Consider the following 16617-nt stretch of genomic DNA (forward strand, 5'->3'; position numbering starts at 1 on the left):
TCTAAATCTGGAACACAGGCTAATTCTGGTACAGCCAAGCCAGGTTGAATTATGTTCCTGTATGGGACTGCTTTTTAACAAAAGCCAAAGTTAGAACTGTGTTTCAGTCCTTTAAGGAATACATCCAGAAGAGGTCTATTCAGTTGATCTAAATACAGTGTTCCCTTTTATTTTGCTATCTGATTTATACATAAGAAATATATTGAAAACAGTGAAGTAGCGAAGGCTGTTATGCAGTAAGAGATGGGACTGTACTGTCAATATAACCTACCCAAGAATGAACCCAATCCGTGAACTATCAAATCATCAAGGGAGCTCTATACTGACACTGCTAAAATAACGAATAAAGAGCCAAGGTTAGGACACCAAATATCCAACAGTATACAACAAATGTGAACCGAAATGCTTTGGAAATCTGGGCACCCTGAATAAAACAAAACATAACATACAAATCTGATTCATTCTACTGCAGTAACATTGTTATTAGTGTCTTTGAACAAATGTAAGCCCATTTCAATTATTATTTTATTATTATTATTATTTATTTCTTAGCCGACGCCCTTATCCAGGGCGACTTACAACTGTTACAAGATATCACATTATTTTTACATACAGTTACCCATTTATACAGTTGGGTTTTTACTGGAGCAATCTAGGTAAAGTACCTTGCTCAAGGGTACAGCAGCAGTGTCCCCCAGCTGGGATTGAACCCACGACCCTCCGGTCAAGAGTCCAGAGCCCTAACCACTACTCAAACCAGGATCTGATGTTTGCAGTGCAGTTTTGAACTGGTCTTCTATATATAGATTTCTATATATCAGCATATTTAGCTCTCATTGCTTCTTTGTAATTTATATACAGTGAATAAAGTTTCATAGCAGGGTGGGGATCTAAAATAAAAATATGATACACAAAATACAGATACATTAACTACACTGTAGCTACACATTTATAATTATTAGATCCCCCAAAACAACTGTTAAATACAGGTTGTTAATGCACAGAGTTCCATTCTCAAAAATCACAGGATCCTGTGCTCAGTGCATGTAGTAAATGGTAAATGGTGACTGCAACATCAATAAGTAGGTTCAGCAAGTATTTGGAGATATTTTTTAAACAAGTTCTTCTATACGATTGAATAAGATAAAGTCACTTGCTGATTCTATGGTGGCACGCTGTAACTTTAAGATAAAACTTAACCACTAAGTATTAACCACTAAACACTGTTTAAAAAACCATCTTATGAACTTTGACTTCTGAAAAACCTGTGTAGTTTGATGAATAAATAATAACCTGTATGGCCATGGTTATTATTAACGTGCAATCCAAGTCCTCTGAATAATTATTATTATTATTATTATTATTATTATTATTATTATTATTATTATTATTATTATTATTATTATTGCCACAAATGTCATTATTTTTATCAGCATGTACACATGTTTTAATGCTGTAACCCGAACCCTAACCCTTTTCTAATACAATTGTGTGCTTACATATACTGTGCAAAAAGATTTACACATTAAGTGCATTGTAACTGCAAAACTCCATTGTAATTATGTGTAAGTACACATTTATTTACTAACTATTATGCAAATAGAAAGTAATTAGAGACACATAATGTAAAGTGTTACCTTAAATTCACCAATCCACAATAATTCATATTAATTCCCAGTCCTGACCCAAAATAGAAACACACATGTCACTTACCTTCTTGCTTAGTTGCTCATTGCACTAGGATTGTCACTTCTTCCACTTGTCCTGCCATACCCCTACGCTCCTCATAAACCCATCCTCATTGGCACTTGTCGAGCGCCAGACTGTCAAACAACTTTCCTGTCTTCGAATATCCACGCGTCACGCGGTGCCAACCCCTCGACTCCAAACATCAATCCCATCGCGGTTTTGAGCGCATGCTCTTTCCCGATTGGTTAAACCCACCACCACGGGACCATGGGTAACAACAGGTGAACCAATTGATGGTCACCCAGAGAAAAAAAAAACACCCAGACAAAAAATCAGCCTTCCAGATGGAAGGATTTAGAGTCTGCCAGGACAACAATAAAGCAGGCTGATTCTTTCAACGAACCGCCTGCCAGTTCTTGTTTCTCCCTGACCTTAACCCCTGCAATTACCAGGTTCTACACAGCTGACCTACATTAGAACCAATGCGCACACAATGCTCCACTTTCTTTGGCCTACATAAGAAAAATAGACCAGGTCAAGTTGACAACAGCGGTTGCCAGGCAACTCCGGAACCAACTGCTGTAGAAACTTCTCTGAAATCTTCCTAAAGAAAAAATAAAAAGGACCCGGGGATGTTATTCATAACAGAGCTGGAAGTCGTAGCACAAGGGAAAGAACAAAAACCCCACCCAGTCTCTGTTGGTAGTGAAAAGAAAATATCTGGAAAAAGCACCTGTCTCTCTTTATCAAATATTTTTGAAGTCGGGGCTAATCACAGTGACTTAGTAAACAAGGCGTTTGATTGGGGTAACGTATTGTTCTCCCTTGGTCTCCAGCCTAGACAACAGCACAAGCAGCAGTCCTTTTGCTTGGTGAACAAGTGAGAACTGCACAGCATGGTCTCTTTGCACAGAGCTTGGAGCTGCAGCAGCTTAAAGTCATTCCCATTGAATGAACCTGCTTGTCAAGCTTGATGAGACTTCATGCGATTTGGCTGCTCTAATGAAGTATATATTAACACATTAATTAATGCATGCTTTCTTTTAGCAACAGCTTGTTTCTTTCCAATAAAACGATTCTCTTAATTTGCGTACATTGAAATGTGTTCCTAATTTATGAGAAACGGTGATCAAACGCATAGCAACAAAAAGAACTGTATCAAAGACATACATATTATCAACATGTTATCTTTAAGCTATCAGTGTTCTGGGCCATCTTATCTTATGTTGGTTTTATTTTAACTGTGGCGTACACAGCATGGTGAATACAGCGCTGGTGTGTGCTGCTGGGGTGAACATTGCTGTTAGATTGACCACAAGCAGGCCGCTTGTGTGTTTATTGAACACTGTTGTATCCATGAGTAGATACCCCAGGGAGCTTTGATAAAGCCCTCCTCACTCCAGGTAAGCTATCTTTTCAAGGTCAGTTTCGAGATTGCCCTGTTAGAGTCAATGCGCCCTGTTCCCAAAACAGAAAGGAATGTTTTAGAAAAATATTTTTAAAAGCCTATTTTGATTAATAAAAATCAAGTTTGCGGTTCTCAAAACTTTGTCAGCTATTTTAGAGAGTTGGGTGGTTGATTCTCATTTTTCAAAGCACCGTTTAACCTAAAGCTCTTATAAAAGTATCTTGCACAGTCATTTTGCAGTCTCACTATGCTTTCCCCATGGTTCTACTATGCATTTACCATAGTTGTCAAGGTTTTGGGGCCCAGTATGTCACAACATTGGCGGGTTTCCATGCAATTTCGAAACTCAAAATTTTCTCTCAGTTTCCGTGGGAATGTGATGTAGCACATATAGGAAGTGTGCGGTCAAAACATGGCACCACTTAAAACGGTGTGTTATTCGCCTTCTCAAAAAAGATGAGCAGATTGACCAAAAACTATGTTTTTTTTTTTGCATAGAAACATGTCTGAAAGTCATACCTTATTCACGACACTTCAGCAGAGAGGATCCCGTTTGTATCATAAACTTGTACAACTTTGTATTATAACTGAAGGTCGTACCAAGCAATTCATTATTAACTACTGAGATCTGCTGGAAGTAGCCCTGGCAGCTTCTTTGCCCAAATAGGACAAAATAAGCACGCAGTACGAGGGGTTTAGAGACCTCTTCATTCAGTAATTGTTTTCTTATGTGACACCATTTATTCATTTTTAAATTATTGCCATTTAACTCATAAAATGATAGTGCTTTATAGTTGATTTTGTTTTATAAGCAAGGTTATAAACAATACTGAAGTTAATAATAAAAAAATGCAGCCCTTTGCAAAGAATAAATAAATACATAAATAGCAAAGCCCTTTGCAAAGCACAGAAAGATATTTTTTTCCTCCTTTACACTTTTGTTATCTTGGTGTTTGGTCATTGGATAGTTGAATGCTTTAAGCCTAGACTTTTCTGTCCCTTAGCAAGATACAATTCATTGTACACTAGCCTTAAGTAGCATCTACGAAGAACAAGAAATGTCAGATTTGCAATTGCATAGCTGGGAATTGGACACGGATTCTCTCCCTAAAAGAAAACTACTTGGAAACCAAATTACCCGAAAGATACTACCAAAAAAGTGTGAGAAAAAATTGACACATTTTTATTTTTCCCTGGAAACCACGGCAATGTGTTATCTGAGTTCCTGGTGTGTATAGAGATGACATCATTAACGCTGATGTCTTCACATTACAGTGAGACCCACAGGTTTTTAAACTTTCTCTGCAAGATCAGTTTAGAAAATAATTGTCTGTTGGTTCTCTATTCTGAGAAATGACCGAAAATAAGGAAGCTTACTCTTTGTCTGAACAAATACTTCTCAGTAATTGCCCCCATGTCTGTCCGTCAGTCTGTCTGTATGGAGAACACATTTTAGAATGTTCAATTGTGATGAAATGTGCTGAGGACCTTGTTTAGCACAAGTTATTAAGAATGTTAGAATGGGTGAACTATTAGAATTATTTTTATTATCAAAAAAAGTGTGAAATCGCATAGCCAACAGGTCCTGACGTGAGTAGGATCCGACCCGGGTAGAGCATGCCAGTGTGAAAGGGACTCTATATTCTTAATAAGCTAATAATGTTACTACCAAGTTTCATGACAATTGCATTCCGTGAGTACTTCCCCAGATATATGCAAAAGTGTAAGCGAGATGGACGGAAGTATGGGCAGACAGACACCCCCCTGTGTCCCCAGTGGCGTTCCAGCGGCATCTACTGGCTATTAGAAGCCCGCTAGGGTTGGAAGCTGATTGGCTGATGATACTGAATCACTTTTTAATGCTAAATAGTGTTAACACCAAGTTTAATGACATTTGGATAAGCAGCTCTCCAGCTACAGTATATGTTAAAGTGTGACATACAGGTGGATAACCGCCTCCATTACATCCGCTTGGCAGGGGAAAATAAGAAACAACTTACAGTACATATAATGTGTGAGTCACAGAGCTGTGTGTGAGGCACAGAGCTGTGTGTGAGACACAGAGCTGTGTGTGAGGCACAGAGCTGTGTGTGAGGCACAGAGCTGTGTGTGAGACACAGAGCTGTGTGTGAGGCACAGAGCTGTGTGTGAGACACAGAGCTGTGTGTGAGACACAGAGCTGTGTGTGAGGCACAGAGCTGTGTGTGAGGCACAGAGCTGTGTGTGAGACACAGAGCTGTGTGTGAGGTGTGTGTGAGACACAGAGCTGTGTGTGAGGCACAGAGCTGTGTGTGAGACACAGAGCTGTGTGTGAGGCACAGAGCTGTGTGTGAGGCACAGAGCTGTGTGTGAGGCACAGAGCTGTGTGTGAGACACAGAGCTGTGTGTGAGACACAGAGCTGTGTGTGAGGTGTGTGTGAGACACAGAGCTGTGTGTGAGGCACAGAGCTGTGTGTGAGACACAGAGCTGTGTGTGAGGTGTGTGTGAGACACAGAGCTGTGTGTGAGGCACAGAGCTGTGTGTGAGACACAGAGCTGTGTGTGAGACACAGAGCTGTGTGTGAGGTGTGTGTGAGACACAGAGCTGTGTGTGAGGCACAGAGCTGTGTGTGAGGCACAGAGCTGTGTGTGAGGCACAGAGCTGTGTGTGAGGCACAGAGCTGTGTGTGAAGCTGCAGCAGGGTGTGCCGCTTCTTTGTATTTCCACTTCATAGACAGTCACGCTTTCCCTATGTCTTGGTCTCAGTCTCTTGATAGTAAACAATAAACAGCTGTCGGTCAGAGGTCTGAAAGTAAAGAGGATTAAACCTCTTGTGTTTACTTTTCCCCCCAGGCTTTCTGGCCTGTAAGTGGCTGATACCTCCAGCCATTCAAGACCCCAGGAATCCCCAGCAACACCCAAGCAAGTGGAATAGACACGGCCAGGGCCTCTATTTTTAGACATTTTCAGAAAGCAGGAAGTCATGAAATACAGCAGCAGGAAGCAGCTGTTTGATCCTCTCTGCTTGTTTACAGTGTCCCGGAGGGCTTGAAAAAAACAACAATGAAAAAATAATCCTGTAAATAATTGTTTTTACACATTTAAAGTAAGCGGTAGAGGATTATTGTTTGGTTTTGTGTTTGTTTGAACTGAAATTATTTGGACAACAACAATAACATGGAAAGAATTACATTTGTTAGACTATTCAAGTTACACAACATTGGAACTGTGCTGTATCAAGTCAGATTAAATCACAAAGCACTGTGTTACAGTGGGACGGAATAGAAGGAAAAGGAGTGCACCCTCTGCCAAAACAGCCACTGCAGAGCTGAGTGTTTCCAACAGGTTTGCTCCCTTCGGAGAGACGGCCTTACCGGACACAGCAAGCACAGTGGAGGGTGTGGTGCGGAACCACAGCCCCACAGGGGAAATTCAAAAAGGGCAGCAATAGTCATACGAGACTCAATCATTAGGAACATAGATAGTCAGGTGTGCAGCTGTGATCCTGAGTCGTGACCTGGTGCCCGGGTGCGTGATATCACCACACGGGTGGGCAGGCTCTTGGTCTGGGCAGGGAAGGATCCAGTTGTTGTTGTTCATGTAGGAACAAACAACATAGGTAAACAGAGTCAGGAGGCTCTGCAAAATAAATGTATAGAGCTAAGGCAAAGGATTAAAAGCAGAGCCTCTAAGGTAGTTTTCTCGGAAATACTACCACGCGCAGGGCCAAGACGACAAGCGATGATTAGAAGTCTGTTGGGAACAACAGACCATCAATCTTATGTAAAATCATGGAAACTATAATAAGGACCAAAATGGAGGACTATTTATATTGTAACAACATTATAAGTGACAGCCAACATGGCTTTAGGAAGGGTAGATCTTGTTTAACTAATTTACTAGATTTCTTTCAAGAGGTGACTACTAGAGTAGACAAGGATGGTGCGTATAATATAATCTTTATTTTTATATAGCACCTTTCATAGTGGACCCCCATCACAAAGCACTTTATATGCAGAGTCACTTACAATAGGACACTGATTTAACACCTCATCCGCAGGACGGAGCACAAGAAGGTTAAGTGACTTGCTCAGGGTCACACAGTGAGTCAGTCAGTGGCAGAGGTGGGATTTGAACCACTGACCTTCTGGTTACAAGCCCTGGACTTTAACCACTGGACCACACTGCCTCCTATGACATAATCTACTTAGATTTGACAAAGTTCAGCACGAAAGGCTATATAAGATTAAATCAGTAGGAATAAATGGTAAAGTAGCAGCATGGATTCATAACAGGTTACAAGATAGAAAGCAGAGAGTTATTAAACTGGAGTAAAATAACAAGTGGGGCACCACAGGGATCAGTATTGGGACCATTGTTATTCTTAATCTATATAAATGACTTGGACCAAGACATAATCAGTAAACTATGCAAATCTGCAGACGACACAGAACTGGGAGGGGTAGCCAACTCCCAATCAGCAACTTCAATAATACAAAGAGATTTGACAAAATTCAAGCTTGGGCTGACACATGGCAGATGAAATTTAATGAAATTTATAATTAAAGTTCGGGAGGAGGGTCAGACACCAATCTCTGCATCACCAAATTGAATCATTCAATTTACACATTAGCTAATTTAAATTGTTAGCACTATAAATACCCTCTTCACTTCTCTCAGTTGCGTTTTGATTTCATCGTAACCCACCACCTCCCCATCTCCACCTTTCTTAATAACAGTTTTTATGTTTTATCAAATGGGGGTCTCAGCCTCGTCCAGTTGGCCAGGCAGCGAACCCTCAAACCAAGTTAGGTTTGATGCCAAATGAATGTGTATATACAGCATACTTCTGTTAAATCGCATACTCCGCATTCTCTACAATAAATATTTGTACTAAAACATTTTGTGATTGGTGTTTGTCCCGAACTACTGAAATGTGAATAAATGTAAAGTCTTGCACATAGGGAACAAAAACATTATAGGCAAGTACAGCATGAACAGTAATGAAATAGAGGAGGCTGTGTATGAAAAGGACTTGGGGGTAGCAGTGCATGAAGTCTCTTAAACCAAGACAGTGCAGAGAAGGTATAAAAAAGGCAAATAGAATGTTAGGTTATATATTTAAGACAGTTGAATTAAAATCTAGAGAAGTAATATTAAAATGATATAATGCACTGGTACGACCACACCTAGAATACTGTGTACCGCTCTGGTCCACATATCATAACAAAGACATTGAGGCATTGGAGAGAGTACACAGTAGAACAACACGATTAATTCCAGGATTGAAGGGTATGTCATATGAAGATAGACTGAAAGAGCTGAATCTGTAAAGCCTAGAAAGGAGAGCCAGAGGCAACCTAATAGAGGTATTTCAAATTGTCAAGGGGTTTAACAAAGTAAGTGCTGAGAATTATTTTTTTACAGGTCACAGAGAACAGAACCAGGGGCCACAGGTGGAAGCTGAAGAAGGGCATATTCAGAACCGAGGGGAGAAGGAGCTTTTTCACAGAAAGGGTGTTGAACCATTGGAACAGGCTGCCGGACAGAGTTGTTGAAGCAGAGACTATCCGATCCTTCAAGAATAGACTGGATGCTGTCATGAACAGTACTGTACAATCCTCTCTGTGACCGTAATAAGACCTTTAGCTAGCCGTCTGGAGGGAGGCTGGTCCGTTTAGCCACGGATTCCCGGAGGTTTCATTTCCCCTACTAACCTGGTTCGGGTTTTTTTTGTTTTTCTTCTCCTGAGTGTTAACGGACCACGCTTGCATTAAGCAAGCGAGCATAGGTGGGCCGAATGGCCTTTTATCTTTCTAGAATCTCTTATGTTCTTATGTTCTCACTATCCACCAGTGCTGTATGATTATCTTTGTTCTCTAATTGCTAACAGAAACATTTTGAAACACTCCCTCTGAAACACATTTGAATCAGTCTATGCAATCCAGACCAAAATAAAACTCATTCAAAAAAATGTCTTCACAGAGAAAACATGTATTGGGTTGATACTGTAGCATTAATATCCTGCATAGCGGTCATTTCTCCTAACTGCTATTGCAGTCAATTATCTAGCAGGTACTAACCTCTCCATCAGACGTCAATGTTTAATTACACAGACCCATTCACGAGAGCCATATTCCATTCTCACCAGTCTTTTTTTTAAATCCATTTTCATACCTCTTAGCACTAGCAATATTACCACTGTTCCTTCATTTCTTCTGTTGAAGATTTATATTATACTGCAATTAGGAAGACGCTGATATTTCAATGACAATATTAAACACAGCTTCTGCTTCCTGATCCCTAATTATTTCATGCGTTCCAGTTCAAACCAACACCAATGGTCTTGCAGCAATCAGACCATGTGGGCTACAGCACAGGTACCAGGATGCTGCATTTTCTCTACAGGGTTGTAAAAAGGCAAGAAACAAATGCGAATAAAAGTAAGGGCAGTAACAATGGTATTAAGAGGTAAGAAAAAACTGACAGCACTGTTTAGCACTCCTTTAAGCCAGATTGTTAGACCATGTCTTCTGCACTGTTTCCATCTGATGTCCTGATAACACTACACACTTTAGCACAGGTCTTGTACAGCTTTTCTAACAATGTCTTCTCTATTGTTTTTTTTTTTTAAGTGCCTATAGAGTAAGGTAGTCTCTTTAACCCCTTTAGTGCTAAAGGGCAACGGTAGCGCCATGGCAACTCCAATGGTATGAGGCGGTCGCTGGTAGAATGGGACCACAGTATATACTGACAGTGAAGCAGTTCCTCCTGGGTAAATGAAAGTGAAGCAGAAATTATTTTTGCGTAAAAATGCAGAGACCTTGACCCTTGTACTTCTCATGGTATTGGTTCATCAGCGAGTTTAAGGGAACAAGAGAAGCAACAAGACAGCTCAAGTCAAAACATATTTACAAAACCACATAAAAACGGAAGCAGCAACAAGTGTCCCTCAGTAAAAGCATAGCAAGTGTAATAAAGCACAGTGAAAGCATGGTACAGCATAGGTAAGCACTGTAAAGCCCAGGGAGGTAAAAGTAAAGCTTATTCAAAATTACGACAAACCGTGGTAAACAATGGTAAAAGTATAGTATAACCATGGCAAAAGCATAAAAAACTGCAAAATTATTGTGCAGATTTACTGTAGTAAAATTTTACAAGGGACTGTTGACCTGAACCATATTTCATCCCAAGCCAGCATAATACATCACCCAGACCCAGACCCGGAGCATGTCTTCTGCTCTGTTTCCATCTGATGTCCTGATAAAACTACAAATTTTAGCCCAGGTCTTGTACAGCTTTTGTAACAATGTCTTTTCTATTGTGAGTGTAGCAGACTAGTCGGTTGTTTGAGTTGCAGCCCTTAGATTCTCTCAAGACAGCACTCTGAAAACGACACACATGAAGATATTATAATGACCCTGGGTGTGCTGTAACGGTGTTCAGGAAGGTTCTGGACCAGGGTCAACAGTTCAGTGCAGCAGGTGTTCAGGGATGTCAGAGACCGGAGAACCACCGAGTGCTGCTGACAGAGAGTGCTGCTGAGACAGAGAGTGCTGCCGAGACAGAGAGTGCTGCTTACAGAGAGTGCTGCTGAAAGAGAGTGCTGCTGAGACTGATTGCTGCTGCGACAGAGAGTGCTGCTGAGACAGAGAGTGCTGCGGAGACAGAGTGCTGCTGAGACTGATTGCTGCTGAGACAGAGAGTGCTGCTGAGACTGTTTGCTGCTGAAACAGAGTGCTGCTGAGACAGAGAGTGCTGCTGTGACTGAGTGCTGCTGAGACAGAGAGTGCTGCTGAGACAGAGAGTGCTGCTGAGACAGAGAGTGCTGCTGAGACAGAGAGTGCTGCTGTGACTGAGTGCTGCTGAGACAGAGAGTGCTGCTGAGACAGAGAGTGCTGCTGAGACAGAGAGTGCTGCTGACAGAGTGTGCTGCTGAGACTGAGTGCTGCTGAGACAGAGAGTGCTGCTGTGACTGAGTGCTGCAAAAGACGAGCAAAGGAGAAGCAGGACCAAGGACCAGAGATTGCACTTAGTGGCTGTAGCACATGGCAACGATAGTGTGCTTTGGACTTGCTTTTATTTTATTTGTATTCTTTTGTTTTACTTTGGAGTGGTCCACGGCTGCATTTACAGACACAGATTTTAATTTAAAAGAGGCAGCTGACCCCTGAGAAGGACAATAACAAACACAACACCCCTCCTTCACTCAAGCCCATCTGTCATAAAAACACAAAATGACTTATTTTTGTGTTGCCTTTCCTTATCCATTCTTGTTGTTTGTGAAGTATGTAGTAACCTGCCCCCAGTTACACGCTACCCAATAAGAAAGGTCTTCTACGCGGCCATAGTGAGTCTCATTGGTTACTTGCTTAGCTCCTCTTCAGGGAAAGAGAAGACAGAAAGGGTGTAAACAGCTGGTAGTCAGGAGATTATTCCATATATTACAGCTTCCACAGGACAGACAGTAACAATAGGCAACACGTGCACAAGCAGGAGATTAGCATGCATCAGAGATACAGGAGTACACTATCTACCTTGCTGGACAGAGTATGAGACAAAGACAGATGGGGACCTTATTAGATTAAAAATAACTGGAGATTACCTTAGAGAACGTGTGACTTTCACTACAGTCAGGGTCTGTACGGCATAACAAAATAAACAAAACAAAAAAACCCTAAAAGTTGCTGATTAAATAAAGGTTAATATTTGATCTTTATGGTTGGTTGTGTGGTTGATCTCTTATATCTAATATTTCCAAATCCATTTTCTTACCTCTAATTAACCTCTGGGTAGGAGAGGATCCCTCATGTCCTTTGTGTTCATCACCTGCAACATTAAGGCACATTTTGACAGGATGTAAGGTGGTTCTTAGCCAAGGACGGTTTACTTGGCGCCATGACCAGGTGCTGCGATGTTTGGCCTTAGCATTGGAAGACAAGCGTAACATGACCAATAAGTTGCCACCTGTTCCATCAAAACATTACACACAAAAGACAACATTCCTCCGCCCAGGAGAGCAACCACCAAGAAAAGGTGTTAAAACCAATTCTCGCCCAGGACAACTGGAAGCTGCTAGAGACTGGAAAATGCTGGCAGATGTTGCCACAACTAACCTTCGACCAGATATTGTCTTGTGGTCTGGATCAGCACGCCTTGTTCACCTGGTAGAGTTAACAGTGCCATGGGAGGATGCTGTAGATGAGGCCTATGAGAGGAAGAAACTGCGGTATGCTCAACTAGCCACTGAAGTGGAACAGCGAGGATGGAGAGTCCGGGTTTACCCAGTGGAAGTGGGTTGTCGAGGATTTGTGGCACACTCTACAACCCGGTTTCTCACAGACGTCAGATTCAGTGGCCAAGAATTGCGTCGCACAGTGAAGAACTTATCTGAAGCAGCAGAGAGGAACAGCAACTGGCTGTGGTTGAGACGGAAAGATTCTGGCTGGGGATCTCAAGCACAATAGAAAGAAAGAAACGCTGATGTACAGGTAAGTAAGCTGGGCTGAGTTGAGTGGGGGACGGAGGGGGGTGATGCTGGGATGCCAGAATCACCGTCGAGCCCTCTTGAGGTGTCGTGGGCTAGTCGACGAAACACTGAGGATGGAAGGTGCCCACTTGAAGACCCCAGAGATGTACCCTACTTAGCTCAATCCAGACGGTTGTCATGCTGATGCGCTGGGGATGCCGCACTGTGGTTGATCCCCGGAGCCAGCATCGCAGCTGTTGTGTGTCCTGATACGCCAGGGAGGCAAAATAAGCTGATCCCTGGAGCCAGCATTACACTTCAGCCATTAACACCAGACAGAAGGATATCTACATCATCATATGGAAGGAAACGTAAATGGATGGAGACACATATGGATCACATTAGTTTACTGTAAAGCTACGTCTTAGTTGGTGCTTATCTTGGCGAGAGCCGAGTTCAAATCAGCATGAAGTTTTAACATCTACTCTCGTGTAATGGAAATCATTAGTGGTTTCCCCTTTATTCTGGTGATTATATATATATATATATATATATATATATATATATATATATATATATATATATATATATATATATATATATATATATATATATATATATATATATATATATATATATATACTATTTAAATTAAATATGCTACTATTTATAAGCTGCTTCATTGTGGTGCAGATTCTTTTCTTTTTTATACTTTTATGAGTGTACAGGTTTGAAACACAGCATCTAAAGTACCAGTGTTTTTTGTATAAATACATGAACTTGAGAGGGAATTTTTGGGATGGTGCACTGCCTTTGTTCATTATTTAACTTGAGTTGTTATCTCAAAAGCCCACACTGGAAATATTATCTTAATAGGTATTCTTGTAAAATGTGAAACAAAAACACTGATAAAGTGAACAATGTGCATTATCTCCTAAAACTGAGGAATACAAAACCACTTTTTCAGGAACAGCGGCTTATGGTTCCAGGAGACCGGGAGACCAAGTTTGGGGCAACTTTGCTGTATCAAACCCCAAGTCTTCCCTGGTGTGGCGTGCAGAGTGTTTAGGAGTAGAGAACGGGAGTAAGAGGAGATACAAGAATAAACACAAAGAAACAATTGCTACGCGTGCTGGTTCAAAACCAGCATGATACTTGTTTTAGTTATTTTCTTGTCTATTTTCTTTGGCCAACGTGCCATTTTGTTTTGCTTGTTCTGTGTTCCCATTTTGCTGAACCCTTTTTATTTCTGTTCATTTATTAATAAAAGCATGGCAGTGATATCCCAGTCTGTCTGTGTGTGAGCTGCTTCACCCTGCTCTGACGTCACCACTCAAGCCATCTAACATAGTAAGAGAAAAGGAACACATAGCCACAAATGGTAAAATGCATGAGGCTTTTTAGAAGTTGTTTAAAGCACAAAGTGGTCTAACATTTTCACACAGGAATGCCTGACCGGAAATTTTCATGCATGTAAGTATATAAAGGATATAAATGACAAATCTTTAGGTGTTCTAAGAAATGTGCACACTACTGTATAGCCTTTATAAAGGTGTTACGAATGCTACAAACAGATCATAACTGAAGGAGCTTTGATAGCATACCATATGTTAATGGTAAAACATGTACATGTCGTCGTTTTTTCTTTTTGCAATAGATGTGGCAACTTGAATGCACTGCAATTTCAAATTGAGCTTCAAACCCAGAGAGCCTGCCTCCCAATGCCACAATTCTAATCAGATCTCTTGATTAAAAGATTAGCAATTTGCAGACAGCTAATGTCTCTAATGACTCCTGATTAAATAACAGATACACAGCATGGTCTTTCTCATACAAACTGGAAGGTGTTAGTTAAGATCGCTGAGAACCACTGAAGAGTCCGGTCTGCCTTCCTCTTTCTGCTCATTCCTCTAATGAGTCATACTTTATAACCTACATTTCATATTGTCAAACAATATCGCTGATGCATAAATTCGACTTGACAAACAACTGGAGACGGAAAGTAAAATGAGAAAATCCCTTAATCTGCAAAGTCTGCAAATGTGTGTCACATTTACGGGACATCACAATCAGACACCTTTCAGTACTCTCTTCATCAACCTTTTCTCTCTTTTCAATAAAAATGACAGTGGACCAAAGAAAGGTTGGCAATGAACAGAAAACAAATATAGCTGGATTTTTAAAAAATGTATATTAACAACAAAGCAGTATGTAATAGAGCTACAGGACCATGAACGTCAGTGTATGGGTTCAGCCTTGGCACTTCCACTCATGCCGATATTACCCACAAACACAGAGCTTCGTCCCATAATGTAATCCTGTATTACAGTTGTGTGCGACTATTCAAGGGAATTCAAGGATCTCAGTGGCTTCACAAGGGGCATGACAGGGGGAGTCTGGCAATGCATGAATTAACAAGTCCATGAAGACAGTCTCTGGGTTCTTCCTGGAATGGTTGCAGGAAACCACCAGGTGAAGCACAACACGATCGCAGAATGGAATTGACCTGCCAATGTGTGCACCGTATTGCAGCAAGCACGAAACATGCTACAGTGGCTCACAATCACAGAAATTTGTAACAATGGACAAGACACCACTGCTTCCACTTGAATAATGCACAGGGAGCTGGGTTTGTACACCATTAGAGAATTGTTAGACAAGCCTTTTTATATTAGAGAACTTTCTACCAATCTAAATGCCAGTTTCACAAGCCGTATGCCAGGAATCATTACAAATAACACGCATCCCATGACATCAACCATACTATATTGACTATTTACCATACTGTAGTTTCAATATGGGTACGGATGATGGCAAAAAACTATTAATAAATCAATCATGTACCTGAAGCCAGTTAACAGAGTTCCCTTCAAAATATAACCTAAATATGACAGAACTATTTGAAAGCCAATAGACTAGACAAGTATGCCAGTAACGTACGTCCCCTACCACAGCTGTAAACTCAAAATTAAATCAGTTTAATGTGAAAGTTTATGACCTTGAGGAATTCTAACAGTATGTACAGACTAGCGCAGAATAAGAAATGGCAAATCAATGCTTTCGGTAACACTTTACATTGTGTCTGTAATGACTGTGTATTTACATAGTAGTTACTTAGTAAATACATCTGTACTTACACATAATTACAATGGTATTATGCTTAGTTACAATGTACTTAATGTGTAAATCTTTTTGGACAATATATGTAAGTACACAATTGTATCAGAAAGGGTTAGAGTTAGGGTAATATCAATGCATCAATATTGTATCAATGCATAATAACATTGTAACTATGTGTAAGTACATATGTACTTAAAGTGAGTTAAAGTGAGTTCCCTGCCAGAACCATCGCTGTGCTAAATTGAAGCTGTCCACCTTCAGGCTACAGGCACCCTTACAGGGGGTTTTAAGACATACAGTAGATGTCATTATGTTAGCAAATGAAGTGTTCATTTCATGGTTAAGTATATTAAAATGACAGATCATCCACTATCTGGAAGAAGCCTGCTCAAGCTGGAAGCTGATTGGCTGATGCTACTGAATTATTTTCTAATTAAGTATACACAATATAATGCATAGACCTCTAGTTATTAAAAAATCAGCAACTGTCTAAATAATAGTTGATGTCATTACTAAGAAACTCCGCCCCTTATTAATACTTGAAATCAGTCACCATTCAGATTGGGCTCATACATACAGTATTACCACATGTTCACACGAAGTCCAAGAGAATACAGGTGTTTACAAATAAAATAGCTTGAATCGAGTATTTGCAAAAGTGTGTAAAGCCAACAGCAACCAATAAAAAACATGAAAGTGAACTGGGAACTGGGAAATGCAGATAAGCTTGCTTATACATGCCTAACTCAAGTACTTACCTGAACAGTGTGCAACAAGGCTGCTCTGCATGGTTCCGCTGGCTCACAATGTGTCTTTTTTTTTGCACTTGCAAGAAGGATATCCTGTGCGATGAAGGTTGACAGGCCATCTGAGACAGCCTTATCTTTCAACTTTCTTACCTCTCATTACTAAAGCACAGTTTCACAAGTTTTGTTTTTGTCTTGTTTTTAG

At 40.6% G+C, this 16617-nt stretch overlaps 1 protein-coding gene across 1 annotated transcript in view; it reads right to left on the minus strand.

The window, feature by feature from the left end:
* LOC117412960 (PR domain zinc finger protein 1) overlaps nt 1–1861 on the minus strand; it is a 28422-nt gene extending 26561 nt beyond the window's left edge. The window contains exon 1 of the mRNA XM_034021624.3: nt 1714–1861. The gene's annotated coding sequence lies outside the window, so the exon portion shown is untranslated. The remainder of the gene's footprint in view (nt 1–1713) is intronic.
* Between the last annotated feature and the right edge of the window lie 14756 nt (nt 1862–16617).

Source organism: Acipenser ruthenus, chromosome 23 (assembly GCF_902713425.1).
Source record: "Acipenser ruthenus chromosome 23, fAciRut3.2 maternal haplotype, whole genome shotgun sequence".
Taxonomy (NCBI): domain Eukaryota; kingdom Metazoa; phylum Chordata; class Actinopteri; order Acipenseriformes; family Acipenseridae; genus Acipenser; species Acipenser ruthenus.